We start from the raw sequence: 20,837 nt of genomic DNA on the forward strand, positions 1-20,837 counted from the left end.
AATTTTGTGTTTAGAATAGAAATCCCCACCAGCTTAAGAGTAGTGTTCAAATACACATCACTGCACCTGATAATTGCTCTACTTTTTTCTGCTTTGCCCCAACAATTACTAAGCTTAACATATTTTGAAAATGTATGTCTACAGTTTTCAGATGTGTCTTTGTTGCAGCTTAACTGCCTTTGTTGCTAATCCTTATATGTTTTATGTAACCTGTATGGAGTGCAAAAATAAGTGTTGAGAAATATCTTCCCAACCACTGATATGTGTGGGGATTTGGTGCAGTGAATGGTACAAGAGAGAAATAAGGCTATTTCAGATTCATTGACATCCCTAATGTATTCCAGAATAAATGAGGAAGGGTGACACAGATGTTAAAAAAAATGACCATGGTTCAGAGAAGCATTCGATAGCTTACCTTTGTGTAGGCCAGGCAAAGTTGTAGCTGAATGAAAAGTACATAAAGTCTTCTGTTTGATATGAACATTTTCTCCCCTAAATGTTTTTCCTACATTAATTGTGAGAAACCATTCATAGAAGTGGCCAGGCACTAAAAATGTCTACACAAACACACCAGATACTTGTCACACAAGCTGTAGACAGTACTTATCCAATATGAAACGTAAGTTTGCAGGTGCCCAGAAAATCATTAAGCCACCCTTCACAGCTAACCAAGCGGAGATTCAGCCTTGTATCTGAGAAAGGAAGGGAATGATAGGGTAAGAGATGTGCACCAGTAAGTGTAACTGAGACTAATGTGAATATAAACCAGTACATCTTGTGGGCAGGACAGCCATCTTTGTCTCTGCCTCACTTATCTTTATTCAAATTCCTGTTGTCCACGATCAGAGTTTTTTCAAACTTTTCTAGAATGGAGATGGCCTCTTCATGTCTCACAAACTGTTGTGCCTTTCCATTCCTCAAGATTTGAAGTCTTTCATGGTAAAGTAGGTAATTATTTATTTTCTACTGTAGAAGTCACATCAGTGGCAGCTTGCTTTCCTCTTTTCAGTAGTGCCAATTAAAAGACATTGTCATTTATGATATTAAAGCATTGCTATTGGAAATGCATCTTGAACCATGCTGCCTTTAAAATGGCTTGCATAGTTTTGTAGTGCAACAATCTGCAAATGATCACCTTAACGCAGACCCTTGAAGAAGCAGGTTTAGAGAGTTTGGCTGTGTGGGCTATTTCCAGACTTGGAGATGTCCATTCAAAAATCTGGAAATGTTTGAAGAACAAGTCAGCTAGAAAGATCTTAATGCCAGTTCCTTCTTCATTTTCTAGTATGATGAAGATGTTCTCAGGTTGTACCTATGGGAATGGCCCTCCAGATTGTTGTGGTGCTGAATAAGTGTATTGTAAATTGAATTGCTGTTTTACTTTCGAAAGTGATCTTTCTAAAAGAGATATTTAGTTGCTGAGTCTTTATTAAGATCTCTATGTAATGCATCTGTTAGTTTATGTACAGAAATTATTGCTTCCCGTCAGCTGAATGATACATGTAGCCAGTGGATCTTATCATGAGATCATTATCTCCACTGGCCATGTTTTCACATAGGTTACAGGAGTGTTATATCACTGGGTTTAGAATGGATGATATAATGGATGAGCTCACTGCATTGTTGGACATTATTCCTTAATTTTCTGACATAAGTCAATAACGATTTGTAGTTTCTTTTGGAATCTGTAAGTTCCTAGCCTGCTTTACATTTTACAGTACTGTTTTAAGTTCCTTGTTGGTGTGTATCAGTGTATGTTGAATGAGAAAGGGGGGGGGGTTATTGCCACTTTTCATTCTTCTCATTCTTTTATTATACAGCTTTATTAATGTGGGAGTTCTGCCAGAGAGGGTTATTCCTGAATTTACCATTATATTTAGTCTGGGTGGGTACTGACTTTTCTTTGCAACTGTCCAGGTGTTGGTAAAAGTCAGAGATGAATGTGTTATCCCTCTCAGTTGGGTCACTTTTGAAGGGATTGTTGCAATTTTTGCACAGAGCTTCTATAAGATGAAGTAGGTTTGCCTTGGAGAAGTCCTGTAAAGACAGTCTCCTTTGGTGTGGGGCTGGGTGGGGGGGTGGTACCAATAAATATGATAGAGATGATGGCTGATTTGTGGTAAGATTTAACTAAGGATAAGGAGATGCAGGATAGGGTGTAGGCAGGAAGTATGTTGGTAAGGATCAGGTCCAGAGTATTAAGGTTTCTAGTGCGCAGTTTTGCAATGTGCTCCATTGTACCTGCATTTGAAGGGCAGGAAAAGCAGAGCATAACTAAAAGGTGTAAATGTGCCAGCCAATGCTTGACTAGTTCATGTCCACCTGTAAGTAAGTATTTGTTTTGATATTTAATGCCTCAATGGTGTTGAGGTCATTTCTGTGGTCTTAGTGCAGAACTGATGGCATCTGTAGCTAGCAATTAAGTAACAATTAGATTTGTTATGGGTGATTAGAATATTTCAGAAGCTCCAAGTTGGGGTTGTGGGCAACTTGATGTGAAGTAATGGTGTTTCTAACAAATATATTTCCCACTGCAATTAGCCATGGGTTTGAATGAATGATAGGTGCATTGAGGGATTGCTATAACTGCATTCAAACCATGTCTCACTAATTATACATGTATATATTTAATTTGGCTGCAAAGAAATACAACATATAAGCTGCTTCAGGGGGGTCTCCTTGTTAATTTGTTTGTTTATTTTAGTTTTTTTTTTGTTTGTTTTTACTGCTTTTTATCCTGTCTGTATTTTGAATTACAATGTTTTAGTGCCTTATGATACATGTTTGCTAGGTCTGTGTGAATATACCTTTAAGAAATTGTTTGATTTGAAGAATGCAGCATATATTTATATCAAGGCTTCAAGATTTAGGAGGGCTGGTTGTGGTATTCAACACCTTCAAAGAGACCCAGTTGTGAATGTTATCCTTTTGGAGGAACCATGTATCTACTGTAAATGGCAATGATGGGATTGCAGGCTGTAATGATGTGCTAATGGGTTGGACTTGTATTGTACAGAAACCTATTCACACAAATTCAAAGATCAACACTTAGGATAGTTCTTCACCATTTAATGAGATTGTTTTTCCACACCAGTAGCCGCCTTATGAGACAACTTTGGGTGAGAAAATATTTTGTGCTTAATATCTAAATCTCTGCTGGCTTGTTTTTATTTCATTTAATTAGAAGCTTAAATGATGGGTTGTTTAAAACGTCTTCATGGATTCAATGCATTTATTTGACTTTATTTACATGGTAATGTATTCATCACAAAGTACTAATTTTAGGCATTGCCCGGGAACATCCTGTGGGGAAATGATGGTTAATTTTCTTTTTTTTTTCTGGGGGTGAGGTGGGGTGGTGTGTAGTTATGTTTTTTTTTAGGAAATTATGATTTTAATTTCTACTGAATTCAGCTCAGCTGAGAACTCATGGTCACAACAAAATATTACAACAGAGGCTCGTACATATTATTATTATTATAATATACAATTTATTTTTTGCTGGTTGACAGTAAGCTTATGAATAAGACTTAGTAGGCTTTATAGAAGGTAGGCATAGGAGTAGTGATCCTGCGGTGGCAATTGTAAGACATGATGGCTGTGGATGGTCAGGTTGTATTGTGAAGGTCATCTGGAGATGAAATAAATTGCAGAGAGTAGATTTCACATAATCTGCTTATACCACACAACTGGACATACAGGTAAGTGTACATTTTTATGTATGGGACTAATTAAAACTTTTGTTACAGTGTTTTATGCTTTAAGAGGTGCCTGTTTTATTTATTACAGGTTACCAGTTTTACTACACTTTTGTGTAAGCATTTATTTCAGTGTATACTTGCTATTTTATCCTATTTTATTTAGTTCTATTTGCTGGCTATGTTATGGTTGGTTATTTCAGTTTGCCAGTGTGTGTGTGTGTGTGTGTGTGTGTGTGTGTGTGTGTGTGTGTGTGTGTGTGTGTGTGTGTGTGTGTGTGTGTGTGTGTGTGTGTGTGTGATGCACATGTGACTACATCTGTCTGTGTGCTCAGTATGTATGTCCATGTCCATGTATAAGTGTGTGCGTGTGTATATTATATGTAAAACACACACACATGTATATAATGCACTTCCAAGTACACATACACACACACGCACGTGTGTGTGTGAGTGGATGTTTACATAAGTCTTCTTGTCAGCCAGACGGCTATCCACCAGGTGAGATAAAAGTTTATTTACACCCAACCTCTTGAGTTTGTCAACAATGCTCAAGTGGGATATTGTGTCAAGAGCCTTGGCCAGGTCAAGGTAGGCAATGTGAACCATTTTGCCCTTATCCAATGCTTTGATGACCTTCTCAAAGAAGTCTACCAGGTTGAGTAAGTGAGAGCTGCCCTTGACGAAACCCATCTGCATTGTGTTCAGTGTCTGGAGGTTTCCTATGTCATTATTGATCATTTACATGATAATTCTTTCCATGGATTTGCATATGAGACTAGTGAGACTTATGGGCCTGTAGTTACCAGGGTCTGTAGATATCTCACCTTTGGTTAGAGGGATGACAGTTGCTGTTCGCCATTCAATAGGCACAAAGCCTGTTTGGAGGCTACCGTCTAAATAGCAATACAGAGGGCCTGATAGGTCATGTTTCATGCTCTTTACAAGGCATCCTGAGATACTGTTTGGGCTCATCAGTACAGTGTTGTTGGCCTTAGACAGGGCATTGAGGAACTGTTCCATAGTGATAGCAGGGGCTGTTATATTTGATGGCATTTCCTGGAAGGAAATTGAGGGGGAGAGAAGCCCAAAGTTAGAGATGAATTTGTCTGCTAATAGGTTTTCTATATATTCTGGCTCAGTATATGTGGCTCTATTAACAATGAGCTCTACACACATTTGTGTATTGTCTTTGAAGTTGTGGACATAGCCAAGGTATGCCTTGTGGTTGTGCTTGGTCTGGGAGATCAAATTTACCTCAAATTTGGGTTTGGTAGACGTTATTTTTCCTCCTGAGTAATTTGCTTAGATTGAGAGTACTTTTATCCTGCTGGGCGTTACACCTCTGAATTTTTGTCATAGGATCATAGGAAGTTACTAGGCTAATTGCCTCAGCGTTCTTACAAGCTTAGCCACATTTTACCATTGTTACCATGATCAGCACCTTTTTCCCCTTCCAAGAGGGGCACAGGTGGATCCCCTGAGGTGAATTTACAGTTACCCATCCAATTGTCCAGACTGCACTTGAATAGGGTCAATAAGGTGCTCTGCATGACCTGAAGTGAGAGTCTATTCCAAAGGTGTGGTAACTTCTGGGAGACAAATCTGTCCCTCCAGCAGGTTCTACTGATATCACATACCAGGTTTAGGTCGTTAGAGCGAGTAACCCATGTGCCATTTGACTTACAGATCTGTAGCATTTCCAATAAAGCAGGGTCTGAGATCACCGTATATGCAAGGCAGAGATTGCCTCTGAATAGTCTGTATGAAAGAGAATAAAGTGATGGTGATTTCAGATGATCCACATAGGACAGCTGCTGAAGACCTTGAATTTTCCTTGTGAGGAACCTTTGTGTTCTCTCCAATTGCTGCAGGTATTTTGAAAGGCAAATACCAAAAGGGGCATTATACTCAATTATTGCCTAATGAGTGAAAAGTACAGGGAGGTGATAACTTCTCTTTTTCTCACAGCAATGCCCTTACTTATGAGATGGGCCATATGGAATTCCCTTCTTACCACTGTGGAGAAGTGGTGATCAAAGGCAAGGTTGCTGTCAACCTGAGTTCCCAGATCTCTCACCACTGAGAGCATACTTAGGTTATTACAATTGATGTGGTAATTTGCAGGAACATTTCTCTTACCAAAAGGGATGATAATGTATTTTTTTGCACTGGCTTTGGCACCAATCATTTCTTTACATAAGACCTAAGGATGTCGACATCATTTAGGGATTCTATGACTGCACCCAGTTTGCAGTCGTCAGCAAACGTTGTTAGCCACAGTCCCTTGGTTTTAGCTTGTACTTTGTAGAAATAGATTTCAAACAGTAAAGGTTCCAGGACTGATCCCTGTGGAACTCCACTGGTTACAGGTCTGCTGCTGGAGGTAGATTCTCCTATTTTGACTGCATGGGTTCCATCAGTGAGCCAGTTCACAGCCCACCTTACGATATAAGGGTTGATGTCTAGCTGGGAGAGTTTGTCAATGATGGCTGAGTGAAGGATAGTGTCAAATGCCTTGGCAAGGTCTAAGTAGGATGTATGCACAGATTTCCCCTTGTCTAGGGCCCTTGTATCTCGAAGAAGTCCACCAGTTTAAACAGGCATGATCTCCCCTTGAAAAATCCAAACTGGGTCGGCTCTAGTGTTTGGAGATTACCTATATCTTTGTTGATAAGCTCCATGATGATCCTCTCCATGGCCTTGCAGATAAGTTTAGCCAGGGTAATAGGTCTCTAGTTCCTGGGGTCAGTAGAAGAACCACCTTTGTTCAGGAAGATAGTGGTGGTTCTTTTCCATTCAGCTGGGATGAAGAATGTGCTTAGACTGTGATTGAAAAGAGTAACCAATGGAGATGCTAATTCTTGTTTAAGCCCATGTAAGATTCAGCCAGGGATGTTATCGGGTCTCATTGATGTTGTGTGTTTGGCCTTACAGAGGGCATTTACGACCTGCTCTTTATAGATACAAGGTAGGGGACAGGTGGTAGGCAAGTCATGAATTACATGTGGTGGGGACGAGTGAGTGAAGTTTTCACCGAATCTGTCAGCTAGTAGGTTAGCTATGTCCACCGGCTCAGTATATGTGTTACTATTAACTACCAGTTCTGCACAACTCTGGGTCTTACCTTTTAGGTTACAGGTGTAACTAAAGAACACCTTATGGTTGTCCTTGGTTGAGAAAGCTAACTTGGATTCATAGTTTGACTTGGACTTCACATAAAGTCTTATTTGGTTATTTAAGCTGAGGAGGGAGTGTTTCCAATTTAGAGCTTGCTCCTACTTACTCTTGGATAGCCGTTTCTTCCTTTTATTGTAAAGCCTGTTAAGGGTGGTTGTCCACCAGGCAGGTTTTCTCTTCCTTGAAGAACTTGTTTTGGTCCTAGCTGGTACTGCTGAGTCAATGCAGTTATACAGTTGCTTGTACAGGGCATTGGTGTAGAGCTCGACATAGTTGCTGGCTCCGTCTGAGGGGCAAGGTGCAATGGAGCTATTTATACCATCCCATAAGAGGTTATAATCTGCTTTGGAGAAGTTTTTTTATTGTAGATGCTGCTCGGGGGGGGGGGGGCAAGTGTGATAGTTACCTCTAATGAGACTGATATGTGGTTGAATCTCACCAGGGATTAACTCACAGTGGGGGTGCTACAGTGTTCTCCCCCGTATTTGTAAGTACCAGATCCAGGATGTTGGCACCCCTAGCGGGGGTGTCAACCATATGCTTGGCAAAGTCAGGGAACCTTTTGGCAAGGGAGTTTGAGCATGGCTAATTCACACACTTAATGCTAGGATAGTTAAAGTAGCCCAAAACCATGGTGTTTGGATGTATCTTGATACATCAAAATTGGCAGAGCGGGAGTCCTGATTCTTGGAGGGGATTCTGTAGCTGACAATGATTTGAATAGGTGTACTACCAACAGTTAATTGCACCTGAAGTATATCTAGGGTGTCGTATTGTTTAACCAATCTGGAGGTGTATTTATCTTTGAATATTGACATACTGCCTCCTTTAGTAATCTTATTCATTTTGTGGTCTGTACGTGTGGAAGGAGATGTAACCTGGTATGGCTGGGGTGCTCTCCACAGCCTTGAACCAAGTCTCCATGACTGCAGAAATGCTGTGTCCTCCAGGGTAAGGACGGCTTCTCATGAGTGCAGTTTCATGTTAGCTTTTAGCAGCGTGACCTTGAAGTGATTTTTGGTTGGTATTTTTACAATGGGAGTTTTGTTCTTGAAAGATTGCCTAAAAAAAGCACTATGGGGGTGGCAAGAGCCTTAGACAATGGCTACAATCCCATGGGTGACAGATGAAGACCATCTCTGGCAAAGCAGAGGTCTTTTAACCATATCATCCTAGGTAGACAAATATTGGATCCCTTTAGAATGACATCAACAACTAAGCCAATTATTGTAGTCAGTCATGTTCTGTTTGTATTGAGGCATCATTCTAGGTAAAGGTAAAATGCTGCTTAAGGCGAGGGACATACCTGCCTGAGACACACAGTCCAAGGCCTTAGTCATGTCTGTCTTCATGTAGTCCAGAGAGGTACATCTCAAGTCATTCACACCAACATGAACTATGATGGAGTTATAACAGTACCTGTTGTTGAGAGACTTGCGTGCATGAGTGATATGGTGGATTCTGGCACTGGACAGACAGCTGACCGTGGCCTTTTCCTTATCCAGCCTGGTGAGAGGGACATCAGTGTGTCTAATGATGGAGTTACCTATGACTAATATGTTAGGTTTAGTGTTTAGCCTTATGGCTTGATAGATGAGACACTGGTGCATGAGTTAGTGGGTATTGTGTCCTGCAGAGGAACTATTATGTGTAGCGTGCTTGTGTTTGGTAGGTTTCTGGTGTTTAGGTAAGTTTTTAGTGAGGACCTCCACATAGATAGGTATGTGTGATGTGGGTTTTGGTGGAGTAGGTGGTGAGGTGTGCATGCTGACAACCCCCTTAGTGTCAGATGTATTGACAGGCATGTGAGAGAGCATGGATTCAATGTTTTATTATAGTTGCATCTATCACATGCTGACTTTGTGTGGACTTCCTTCTGTTATACAGCCTACTGATGTTGTGATTCCATCATGGTGGCTTGCTTTTATTTTTTACCTATTTCTCTACTTATTCCTGGTTAGGTACAGCTGCCACTATGCAGCTATTAACATATTTGTATTGAGTTTCTGTAAACAGTTGTGCATGGGCAGCAGTGTTCTCATGGTATATGTGGGCTTGAACTTTTGTTAAGTTATCACTTAATAGTAAGAAGTTAGCATTAGAGTAGTTTCTGAACATTCAAGGATTGTCTGGGGTTCTGGGTTTTATTTTTACTTCAAAGGAGACCATTTTGTGGTCTGACCATTCCAGACATAACATTACACTGGGTGATTTGCAGCAGCAGTCTGCCATGTTACTGAGGACAAGATCTGGTGTGTTTGTGCTCCTGGTCAATCCTGACAATCTAGTCCAGGGAGTTTGTATTTACAAAATCTAAGAGTCTCTGTACCTGCAACTTAGGTGTCATATATGAGGTCCAGTTAATACCGGGGTAATTAAAGTCACTCTTGAATATTGTATTGGGTTGGATGGTGTGCATTAGTTATGGGTTTCCTGGGTCATAGAGAGGGGCCTATAGCTTGCAAGGAAGTGGTATGGGATTTTGTCTGTGGTGATTTGAATGTGTAGAGGCTCAAGAGCATCATCCTGTTTACCAGCCTTGAGGTGTATGTATTATGTAAATTAACACACCTTCACCTTTAGTCCCTGTCTGTCTAGTAACTGGTCTGTATCTGTGGCTTTAAACTATATCTCAGTGACCACACAGACATCAACATTATTTAGGGTAAAGAGAGCTTCTAGGTCGTATGGGTTTTGTTTAGACTCCTAGCATTGAGTAGTAACACCTTTAGATTTTCTTGGTTTTGATTTGTTATTTCAGAAGGTACTATGGGGGAAGACAATGTTTTAGCTGATATTAAAAAGCCTAGATGGGAGAGGTACAGACCATTCCTGGTAAAGCAGTATGCTGTGTTAAACATCTCCTTCCAGGCTGACAAATATTGCACCCCTTTAGAATGACAACAGAAACTAAGCCAATTATTAAAGTTATTCATCTTTTTTTCATATTGTATCATCATCCTTGGAGAAGGTACAATTCTGCTCAATGCTAGGCTCATACTAGACTGTGACACGTATTCCAAGAGCTCCATGATGTCTGGCTTCATATAGTCTAGGGAGGTACATCTCAGGTCATTTACATTCACATGGACTATGAGTCATAGTGGTACTTGTGGTCCAATGACCTGAGGCATGTGTAATGTGATGTATCCTGGCCCCGGAAAGGCAACTCACTGTGAATTTCTCCTTACTTGGCCTGGTGAGAAGGACATTAGTGTGTCTCACAAGGGCATCTACAGTTGAGAGAATGTTGGATTCTGTGGTGGCTTGCCTTATGGGGTTAGAAGCAGAGGCTCCATGAGATGTAGCTGTATGTGTTGATGTGGGTGTTGTTTTGAAATGGTGTGTTCAGGGTTGCTGAGGGGGTGGGGTTGTTACATGTACTTTGTCTGTGACATCTTTGGGGTTTAGGTAGGTTACATTTAAGTGCCTCAGAATATGTGATATTCTATGTGTTTGCTTTGAATTGTGTGTGATGGGTGCAGTGTGTGTACTACTGACAACCGTACTGATATTCGAGTGATGTGAGGGTTTTGCTTCATCATATAAACAGATCTTTCACATACCATATCAGTTTGTTTGAGAATTTACTGGTTGTTCTATATTGTCTCAGGATTCCCTTATCCACCAAGCTGGTAGCAGAGATAGTGGGAAAGGCCATATCCATGACTACAAACCCTTTTTTGTTGATTAGACAGTTGCAGACATTTACATTTGTTTAGTTGAGTGTAGTTTTGTTTAATAGTAAGGATTTTATTGCACAAGACAGTAAACATATTTTTTTGTTCTGTAAGAAGTTAGAGCCTGAAAAAGGGAAAAGTGGCTAACTCCTCTAATGTGGTAAGTATGTTGCTGTATAGTGTTAGCACAATCTGCATGTGTGTATATGTGTCATGTCGTTCAACTGTTACCTTGGAATTATGGCCAAAGAAAAAAATAAATTGGGGAAAAGCTTCCATATTGGGTACTTTTACTGGTGCTATTAACTCAAAATAACTTCTAAATTTTGGAGGGATGGACCAAAAGCTTGAGAATACATTAGATGTGATCCTCCAAATTCAGGAGAGCTGACAGATGCTTGTGTGCATGTGTATTGGACCTTTATAGTTTATGCCTGAAATTGATTACTTCTTGGTTTCATTAAATTAAGTAAAGACATATATGCATGCAGACATACATACACACATATACACACACACACAAAAATAAATTAGTAGCAAGGCTTCAATAACGAGATGGAGGAGGGACACAAATGGTATTCAGTATCGTCACAGAAACCCAGCTGTGAACACCCCCCCCCCCAGCTGACTGTTTTTTTTTTTTTGCGTTGTAACTAGTGGTGATGGTAGATAAAGGCTAAAATGATGTGCTAATAGCTTGTGTTTGTGTTATACAAGGACCAATTTGCACATATTTAAAGATAATCACTTGTGATTGTTGTTTTTTCACATATAATGAGATTGCTTACTAAAGCACAGGCTTATGCTTAAAGACATTTCGGTATGAATGTGAGGAAATTATTTAGACCTAAACTGGCTGAAAAAATGTATTATGAACTACAACTGACCTAAGTAAGACATTTTTATTATTTAGTTATTTTTATTTTATCGCCATCAGGCAATACGTAACATACACATACTCCTATAAGTACCTGCTGGCAAATATAACAAGGCCAGAAAAATGAAACTTTGATTAAGGTGTATCTTTTCTAAAGAGAAACTCATTGCTAATCGGTTTCCTACCTTTTCCTACATTCCACTATAACAGATTTTGGTCATTATATGTATTCCTGGATCCCAACATGTTTTTGTTTCACAGCTTTCTATGGAAAACAATTTCATGCATTTTCAACTTACTGTAAAAAACTGGTAGGACCATAAGAACTTACTTAGCTAATGGCCAACCAAGCCATTCATGCCCCAATTTTCATAATTATCATTGCCCTAAGACTAGAATAACCTTGGTATATAGGTTCATAGGATCATAGGAGGTTACTAGGCTATCGACCCAAAGGTCATTTCAAGCCTAGCCATTTCATCCCAGTATAATACCAGAGATACTCTAGTCAATACCCAGGGATTGTATTTAGTAATGACTGCCCATGTCCAGGATGGTTGCGGGCACTATCCTTGGTAAGAATTTATGGTGCCCCATCCACTCATCCGGGTTCCTTTTGAACAGTGTCATAGAGGTGCTTTGCTTCACATGAATTGGTAGCCTATTCCAAAGACATGGCAGTCACTGGGAGATGAATCTGTCTCTCCTGCACATCCTATTCATGTCACAGGCCATATTTATGTCCCTGGAACAGGTAGCTCTAGTACCGTTTGATTTACAGATGTGAAGCAAGTTCATTAGGTTTGGGTCAGAGGTTCATAGGTTCATAGGTAGGTACTAGGCTATCTGCCTGAGGGCATTTATAAGCCTAGCCAGAGTGTGTCAGCTTTTGCCGCCCCATTGATTAATTAACTGAGCCTCTGTCAAGAAGAGCCAATGAAGTGATCCCAGGGGTGTATTTTCTGTTACCCATCCACTCGTCAAGGTTTATCTTGAAGAGTGTTAGTGAGGGGCTCTGCCTAATGTAGTTAGGAATTTTGTTCCATAGCATGGGGAGTCTCTGTGACAGGAATCTATTCCTCCAGCATGTTCTATTTATTGTTGTGGCGAGGTTTATCTCACTAGAGCAAGTGGCTCGCAGTGACTCGGATTTCTTTAGGTGGAGCATGTCCATCAATTCTGAGTTGGACATGGCTTTGTAAGTCAGGCAGAGATCAACTCTGAGTAAGGGTATTTGCCACTGAGTACAAGCCAGAGTTTTTCCAGTCGGGCTGCATAGGACATATGTTTGAGGCCGGTAATCCTCTTGGTGAGGTACTTTTGTGGTCTTTCCAGCTGTTGGAAGTGTCTTGTGAGGTACATCCCAAATGGGGCATTGTGCTCTATGATGGGTCTGATGAGTGATGAGTAGAGGGGCACTATAACCTCTTTATTTCTAGATGCGAACCCTTTAGTAATTAGATGGGCCACATAGAAGGATTTCCTAACTACTTTGGCAATATGATTGTCAAAGGAGAGATTACCATCTATTTGGGTCCCCAGATCTCTTATTACCTCTTCTGTATTAAGGGGGCTGCCACCCATGAGGTAATTCATGGGTGTTTTGTTTTTCTAAAATGGGATGACTATGCATTTTTTGGCATTTAGCTTGAGACCATGACTTTCACACCAGGTGTCCGTCTCAGTAAGGCCCTTTTGGAGAATGTCCGTGTCAGCCGGAGAGTCAATTATGGCTCCCAGTTTGCAGTCATCGGTGAACTTGGTTAGCCATAGTCCTCCTGTGTTTGTCTGTATTTCTGAGAAGTATATGCCGAACAGTAGGGGTCCCAGGTCTGAGCCTTGTGGAACACCACTTGTGACTGGTTTAGAGTCAGACCTGGAGCCCACTATTCTTACCGTGTGAGTTCTGTCTGTAAGCCAGTTGGCAACCCATCTCGTGACGTAGGGGTTTATGTTCAGGCTGGTGAGTTTTTCTATAATTCCCGAGTGGGGAATGGTATCAAAAGCCTTAGCAAGGTCAAGGTAGGCTGTGTGAACCACCTTCCCTTCATCTATGGCCTTGGTGACTGTCTCGAAGAAGTCAACCAGGTTTAGTAGGCATTATCTGCCCTTAACAAAGCTGAACTTGGTTGGGTCAAGCGTTTGGAGATTCCCAATGTCTTTGTTAATGAGTTCCGTGATGATGCGCTCCATAGCCTTGCAGACCAGGCTAGTCAGGCTTATGGGTCAATAGTTACCAGGGTCAGTTGTGGTTCCTCCTTTGTGGAGCGAAATAACTGTTGCTGTGCACCATTTTATGGGCATGTAGTCTGTGGAGAGGCTGAGGTTGAACAGTGTGTTTAGGTGGGGGGTTAGTTAGTTCTGTAGTTCGTGCAAGACGCAGCCTGGGACACCATCTGGCCGCATTGACGCTGTGCTTTTGGCTTTTGAAAGGGCTGTTTTCACCTGTGCATCTGTGATTTCTGGGACACTGCACTTTTCCAGTATTGTTGTGGGTCCTTTTGGGGGTGAAAGAGGGGTGAAGTTTGCACTGAATCTATATGCCAGGATGTTGGCAATATCAGTAGGTTCAGCATATTTTATGCTATTTTGCACTAGCTCACAGCATATGTGCGAGTTGCCACTTAGATCCTTGACATAGCTGAAGAAGGCTTTGTGGTTATCTTTCGAATCCTTGGCTATTTTTCTTTCAAAGTTAGCCTTGGATGGTTTTATGAGGGACCTTAGTTTCTTACTGATACTGATCAGGGATGTCTTTCCTTCTTGGGATTTGCTTTTTTTCTGAACTAGTTTTCTCCTTCTATTGTATAGCCTGTTTGTGGCAGGGGTCCACCAGACTGGTTTCCTTCTCTTAGGGGAGTAAGTCTTGGTTTTGCTAGGGATGGCATGATCCATGCCTCCTTGTAGGTGCTCACAGAGTGCATTTGTAAAGCTTCCTGCATCTTGGACACTATTATTCTTTAGCGTGGGGGCTGTGAAACTTACCACCTCTGTCTTAAGTAAGGTGAAGTTTGCTATAGAAAAGTTTTTCACTGTGGTTTCCTTGGTTGGGGGTGGTGGTGTGGTATGGACATAGAGTGATTAGTTTATGGTCTAATCTAACCAGTGACAGGTTGACCTCCAGTGCAGAACACCTGTTGCCCATGTTGATGATGACCAGGTCCAATATGTTTTCACCTCTGGTAGGGGAGTTTGCCAGCTGATCCAGGGCATTTGAGTTGATAAATTCCAGGAAGCGCTGGACCTGGGAGTTTGTACTTGAGTAGATTTCCTAGTTAATGGTAGGGTAATTGAAATTGCCCAATATCAGGGTGTTCGGTAGGACCTTCATGTTTTCCAGTGTCTCCAGAAAGACAGAGTGGTGGTCCTGGATCATGGAGGGTGATCTGTAGCAGGGCACAATTTGCATTGCAGATTTGCCCGACGTTAGTTGCACATGGATGATCTCGGAGGTATCATGCCGTGCCACTAACCTGGAGGTGTGAGTATCCTTCATGAATATGGATGCACCCCCTCCTTTTGTGTTTCGGTCCATGTTCTGTGGCCGAAATGTGTGGTATGAGTTGTAGCCCGGTAGTGCTGGGGTGTTCTGTGGAGCCTTGAACCAGGTTTCAGTTACTGCACTGATGTCGACGTTCTCCATACTGAGGAGTGCTTCGAGTGCATGCATTTTGAGATTTAAACTCCTGGTGCTGAGTAGCATAACCCTCATTTTTTTATTTGTGCTGTTTATGGAGGTGGGTTTGACTTTTGAGCCTTGCCTAAAAAAGGCACTATGGGGGCAGCAAGAGCCTTGGTCAGTATTCAAAAGCCTAGGGGTGACAGGTGCAAGCCATCTCTTGCTAATCAATGAGGCTTGTCGAGCATGTCGTCCCAGGCTGACAGACTTTGGATCCCCTTTGAATGACACCAGAAGCTTAGCCAATTGTTGAAATTGATAATTTTTTCTTTATACTGCAGTATCATTCTTGGTGAGGGCAGGATGCTACTCAGGGTCAGGGTCATACCCGCGTGGGCTACATGATCAGAGAGCTCTTCCATGTCTCTTTTCATGTAGTCCAGGGAGGTAAGTCTCAGGTCATTCACACCAACATGTACAATGACAGAGTCATATTTGTACTTGTTCTGGAGTGACCTGAGTGCTTGTGTTATGTGGCTAATTCTGGCTCCCGACGGGCATCTAATAGTAACCTTCTCCTTGTCCAGCCTAGTGAGTGGGACATCAGTGTGCCTGACTATAGAGTTACCTATTACTAGTGTGTTAGGTATGCTATTTTGCCTTAAAGGCTGTGATTGTGCAGCACACTGAGTTTGTGTTTTATGTGTTGTCTGGTTTGTGACGGGAGGTGCAGATTTTTTGGGTGTCTGCTTTGGCGGTCTCTGATGCTTTTGCAGATTTTTATTTAGAGCCTCTGTGTATGATTTTGTGTATTTATGTGTATTTTTTGCCAGTGCTGGTTTAGTATGTCTATGTGAGGCTGGAGGTGTGGTGCAAGTGTTAACCTTATCCTCATGACTGCCTGTTCCAGTCTTGTGTAGAGAGAGCTTAGCCTCCAGTTTAGCTATATAATTGCATCTCTCACATATTATTAATGTTTTCTGGTAGGAGGAGAGGGTTGTCTGTGTACATGAGGCAGTTGTAACATTGCCTCAGGATACCCATGTTCACCAGCTGGACTGGAGAGTATACCTGAAATTTCCCTTTGGTTATGCCTGAATAGTAGGGTGAGCTGCTTAGTCGCTTGGCTGGTGAGGGGTGAATAATGAGCCTTGCCCTGCTGGGCAGTCAAGTGTCAGGGTATAGTAGTGCTTGCTATTAAGTCTGAGCAAGTGCTGGACTGTAGGATGCTTTTTAAGTGCTTAGGTTGAGAGTTAGACTATTTTCAAGGGAAAAACTGAAGAGGAGACTTGGTGGAGCCTGGTATAATTTAGCCCTAGCTAACTGGAGCTGCCCAGATGTGCAAAACTGTGCAAATGCGGTTTTTACAGCAGGGAAATGAAAGAGATAGAAATTAGCCCAAAATGGCCTATAAACTACTAACTTCTGGGCTGCTCTGTAAGCCAGGCATAAGTCTCCCCTAAGAAGTCTATATGATACAGAGTATAGTGTCAGGGACTTTAGTCAGTGTGTGTAAGGTAAGTGCTGGAGTCCCTTGATCTTTTTTGTTATAAATCTCTGAGGTCTCTCCAATTGCTTCAGGTGCTTTGTACAGTACATGCCAAAAGGGGCTTTATACTCAATTACTGGCCTAAATAGTGACGAGTATAAGGGGGTTATAATCTCCTTTGCTCTAGATGTGATACCTTTGCTAATCAAGTGTGCTATTTAGGAAGCCTTCCTTACTACAGTAGACACATGGTGGTCAAAGTTAAGGTCACAGTCTACTTGTGATCCCAGATCCCTTACCACTTTGTTGGTACTTAGGGTATTGTTATTAATTTGATAGTGTGAAGGGACATTGTTTTTACTGAAGGGAATGATGATGCATTTCTTTGCATTTAGTTTTAGACCATGACTAAGACAACAGTCATTGGTCTGCATAAGACTCTCCTGAAGTACACTGCCATCATTTGGGGATTCAGTAATTGCACGCAGTTTGCAGTCATCCACAAACTTGGTCAGCCACAGCCCCTTAGTTTTGGCCTGAACTTCTGAGAAGTATGTACCAAACAATAGGGGCTCCAGCACTGACCCTTGTAGCACCCTGCTGGTGACAGGTCTGTTGGCTGATGTAGAGTCACCCACTTTGACAGTGTGTGATTGGTTTGTGAGCCAGTTGGCAACCCATCTCACATCAAAGGGGTTTACACTCAGTTTGCTAAGTTTATCGGTAATGCCTGAGTGTGGGATTTTGTCAAAGACCTTTGCCAAGTCAAGGTATGCTGTGTGCACAGATTTGCCCTCATCAATGGTCCTGGTCACATGTTGGAAGAAATCCACCAGGTTTAACAGGCAGGATATGCCTTTGACAAAGCTGAACTGGGTCGGATCCGAGGTTGAGAGGTCTCCTATGCCTTTATTAATGAGTTCCATGATACATTCCATGGTCTTACAGATGAGGTTGCTCAGACTTATGAGTGTATAATTTCCTGGGTCTGTTGCTAAGCCACCTTTATGTAGGGGAGTAATTGTCACTGTTCTCCATTCTACAGGAACAAAGCCTGTGTTTAGGCTGTGATTAAATAGGGTGCTTAAATGCGGTGCTGGTTCATGTTTGGGTTGGTTTAGAAGACAGCCTGCTGTTTGGTCCCAAAGAGGCTGTGTTTTTTGCCTTTGACAAGGCTTTAATGACCTGCTCTAGGACATGAAGGATGGGGGGAAGTTGGGGGCAAGGTTTGTGATACATTTGGAGGGGATAAAGCATCAAAATTTTCACCAAATCTGTCTGCTAGCAGATTTGCTATCACTGTGCTATCAGTGTGTGTGATACCATTAGTCACTAGCTCAGCACATGCCTTTTAGGCTACGTACATAGCTGTAAAAGGCCTTATGATTATCCTTGGCTGTGATTGCTAAGTTTTTCTCAAAGTTATTATTAGAGGATTTGACATGTTGTCGTATTTGCCTGTTGAGGGTGAAGAGGGTCCTTTTCCATTGTTGAGGCCTCACCTTAGTTTTCTTATACAGCAATTTTTGCATTTGTTGAAAGGTTTGTTAATGCTGGATGCCCACCGGTGGCTTTGATTCTCTCTGGAACAGCTGAGTCTATACACTTATACAAGTGATTGTACAGGGCTTCAGTGTAAGCTTTGGTATAGTTGCCACTTCCAGCTGGGGGTGAGGCTTGGAATGCATTTATACCTTCCCCTAGGAGGGTATAGTTTGCCTTGTTGAAGTTTTTTAATCTGACTTTGCCCTTTACAATTGCTGGTGTTAGTGCCAGTTTGAAGGAGACTGCTTTGTGGTCAGCCTTAACTAATGAGGGTCCGATAGTTGCAGTGGTGCATCTGTTTGTCATGTTAGTGATAACCAGATCTAGTATGTTTGTTCCTCTTGTTGGGGTTTGAACAATTTGTTCTAGGGCATTTGAGTTAACAAAGTGAAGGAACATTTGCGGAAGTGAGTTAGGACTGGAGTATGTTTCCCATTTGATGGTGGGATAATCGAAATCCCCCATGACGTGAGTATTTGGCTGTATTTGGATTGACTGCAGTTTGGTCAAGTAGGCCTCATGCACATCATGATTCATGGAGGGGGATCTATAACTAACTATGACTTGAATGGGGGTCTTACCCACAGTAATCTGAACTTGGAGTAACTCCATGGAGTTGTCCAGTGTATGCCTGTGCCTTAGGGTATCTATAAGCTTCTTCTGTCCATACAGTCCACAGGTGGCAAGCTGGGATGAATTTACAATTTCCCAACTATTTCCCAATTTCATTTGAATAGGATTAGAGAAGAGCACTGTTTCACATGAATGGGAATTCTGTTCTAAAGAAGGGTAATCTGTGAGACACAACAGCTCCTCCAACATGTCTTGCTTATATCGCAGACGAGGTTTAGATCCTTAGATCATGTAATTTGAATAATGTTTGTTTTCTGAATGTAGAGCATATTAATGAGGACTGGATGGGTGAATGCCTTGTAGGGTAGGCATAGATCACCTCTCAATAGTCTGTAGGAGACTCAGTACAGGAACAGGGCTTTGATGTGGTCCACATGTTATTTACACCCTGTATTCTTTTAGTGAGGAACTTGTACAACCACTTCAGCTGTTGGTAAATGCCTGGTTAGGTACATGCTGAAGGGGTGCATTGTACTTGATTATTGGTCTAATGAGAGCTGTGTATAATGGGGATACGATCTCCTTAGATCTGGATGTGAGGGACCAAGATTCATCACATCATGCAAGCACTGAGGTCACTAAACCTCAAGTACCAGTATGACTCAGTCATAGTCTGTGGATGTGAATGACCTGAGACATACCTCCCTGGACCATATGAAGAGAGACATGATTGAGCTCTCAGGATGTGTGACACAGGCAGGTATAAGCCAACCATTGAGCAGCATTCCACTGTCTTCAAGGATGATGTCACGATACCAACAGAAGATGATATCCCCTTTGAATTTTTTTCCCTGTAATTTGTCCTATATCATGGTTGGACTGTAAAGTGGTTTGCCACTAATTAAAGGCTCCTGCAATGTAATCGATCAATATAGGGTGTATTTTATAAAATTTTAAGCACTCTTTCATGCATGTTGTTGTTTTTTTCTTTAGCATTTGCTGTGTTCTTCTTTGTATTCTTGCTGTGTGTACATTCTATTGTAAATTTGCATTTGCAGTGTTCTTACTATGTATTCTTGCTGTGTGTACATTCTTTTGTATTCTTCTCATACATTGTATTGGTTGTACTGCCTTTGGAGCTTTTTGCCCCGAGCCACTGGGCCTAGGGTTTTTCCAGTTATGATCCTTTCTTAACTTTATTTCAATTTCTCTGGCCATTACTTCATCACATTTCATATCCTGTACATTTGAACTTCTTTCTTTTACTGTTTCTATCCATTCAGCATCTTTGTTATGTTCCACATTTGTCCATAATGTACCTATTTCTGTTTTTTTTTTTTGTTTTTTTTTTTGGTGTTTCAATCCTTTTTCCTTGTTTCTCAATTTTCTTAAAAACTTTTTTGGGTCATCAATAAATTGCTTATTTTGTACTTTTCCTTTATATTTATCTGCATATCTTTTACATTTCTGTGCCTGTGCTTATAGGTTCATAGGTAGGTACTAGGCTATCGGCCCAAGGGCCTAAGTAAGCCTAGCTAACACGGTTTCCTGGCTTATGTCACCCAAGAAAGTTAATTTCCTGTGCCCCTGTCGAGCAGAGCCACAGAAGTGATTCCCGGGGTGTTTTTCCTATTTCCCATCCACTCATCAAGATTTTTCTTGAAGAGTGCTAATGAGGAACTTTGCTTGACATAGATGGGTAGCTTGTTCCGAGTATAAGAAGTCTCTGCGACAGGAATCTATCACTCCATCATGTCCTGTTTATTGTGGTGACAAGGTTTAGGTCCCTAGAGCGTGTAGCTTGGAGGAATTTTTAGTCTATGATTTGCGATAGTGCACGATAGATCCTGATCTGTTCTGATACTGTACATTGCTTTTATCACATCTATCTCTCTGAGTTCTCTATTTGTGTTGATCTGTTCTCTCTTCTGCATTTGTCTAACAGTGACACTTCTTATCTTAAAGGGGCACTATCTCATTTCTGAAATGGCATTTCTACCTCAGACCGAAGCTCAAACACTGCCAATCACTTATTAAATCACCTCCCATTGTTTGACATCACGCACGACATTCTCGGAATCCCACCCACAGCATTAAGTTTCTTTCAAAAAGGTGTGCAAACCTATATTCCAGTCCTGCTTTTGTTCCCTCCAGAATAAGAGACTCAACCTTTGAG

Source organism: Protopterus annectens, chromosome 8.part0 (genome assembly GCF_019279795.1).
Source record: "Protopterus annectens isolate FY-2018-M chromosome 8.part0, PAN1.0, whole genome shotgun sequence".
Lineage (NCBI taxonomy): Eukaryota > Metazoa > Chordata > Ceratodontiformes > Protopteridae > Protopterus > Protopterus annectens.